This window comes from Pinus tabuliformis, chromosome 7 (genome assembly GCF_031772625.1).
Source record: "Pinus tabuliformis cultivar Carrire ecotype Pingquan chromosome 7, CPIR1, whole genome shotgun sequence".
Taxonomy (NCBI): Eukaryota; Viridiplantae; Streptophyta; class Pinopsida; order Pinales; family Pinaceae; genus Pinus; species Pinus tabuliformis.
In genome coordinates, this window is record NC_142293.1 from 560,930,459 (window position 1) to 560,932,213 (window position 1,755).

The window sequence follows — 1,755 nt, forward strand, 5'->3', positions numbered from 1 at the left end:
TAGCTTCACAAACCCCAGATTTCAAGGCACAGAAATATCAATTGAAAGGCGAATGGCCGAAACAACAACTCTAGGTTTTAAAGGCATGGAGATATCAGCATTCAAAACATCAATAGATTGAGGATCATTACTCAGATTTTAAGCAATCATTCAACCAACTCTAGATTTCAAGGCAGATACTTGCAACAATTCCAGATTTCCTGCAACTAATAAGGAAATATTTTTTATTTTTAATATACAGTTCATAATTTCATTCTAGGATTATTGTAACAGTTTAGGGGATATTTAGTTTATATATTGTTTTATTTGTAAAAAACAAGTGTCAGTTTTTTATGCCAAGGCTCTTAAACTATGTAATAGCTTCTTTTGTAGAATTCTAATGAAAGCCTTATGGCTCTTGTTTGAGAGAACTTTGTGTTTCTTGTATGTTTTCCAGTATTTCCATATTTGTTTTCTGCACATGTTCACAATATCATAGAAGACCTAGGTAAGAACAGATTTTGTTTCAATCTCTCTAATATCCCCTACATATTTATAATTGCTTAAAGAGATTAGTATAGCAGACTCTTTGTCTAATCTAGCTCCTCTTTGAAATTGGTTATTGTTTGTCCTTCTATTTTCTCTTGATGTTTTGTCAAGCTATAGAAATCTTCTACACCCATCCAAATCTTCCTTGTTGTTAAGTAATCGGTCCGTCTGCTCAATTATTAGGAATATCCTTACATTCTTTTGTCAAATTCTTATACAAATCAAGTCATTATGTCAAGCTGGAAGCTGACACGTTCAAAAAGGACCCTGTGAGAGAGGCATTTAATATGAATAGGGATTGTCATTGATCGCCAACCACCCCAATTAAAACCATAAATCTTACCATTGTGCTTCAAAGGCTATTGTTCAGTGACAAGTGAATAGCATTAAACAAAGCCTCGTAACAACTGAGGGAACCCCCTTTGGTTCAAGGGCCAACTTGAGCCTAAAGACTGGTTGAGTTGGTTTCCTGGTATAGTTTTTACAACCAAGGACTGCCTACAGGAAACAGGTACAACATTTGGTGTCATTGCCGGGAAAAAAGTAATGAAGATATATTTACTTCTGGTGAACAAGGAGTAGGCATTTATTATTGGTTGCATTTCTTTCACATGGTGACTCCACTTTGTCATACACGATTCCATTGGGAAACCAAACCCACTATTTTGAAATTTCAGTTGCCTTTACTACTGTGTCAGGTTCATTGATACTTGAAATTAATAGTATATGCTTTCAATCTAACATGTCTATAGAGGAAGCAACTTTTAAAGTACACCTGTGAGTATAAGTTTTCCATGAGATTTTATGTTCATAGTGTATATATTCTTCATATTTTCAGTTGTTGGCAACGTGGTTTGTCAATAAATCCACTCTGCACTTGTTGGTTACATTGGAAAGCATATTACACCTAACATTGTAAAATTTTCCAGTTTAGTTAGATAGAGGTGTGGGATTGATTAGCTACTTTCAGATTCAAGCTGTAGTAGATCTACAATTGTTTCAGTTATATTTCAAGATTTCAGTATTAAGTTTGGTTTGATTGAGTGCAATGACTTCCAAGGGATTAAATGATTGACTCCATAGCCTATGAAATAGGAACTCTTATGCTTATTTCCACTTTCAGTGACAGTTGTTTCACTTCAGCAGTTTTCAATTTTCAGATTTGAGAATGAATAAGTATCTGGATTAGTGCAAGAAAAAATTTGTTTCACTTCAGTAGTTTTCAAT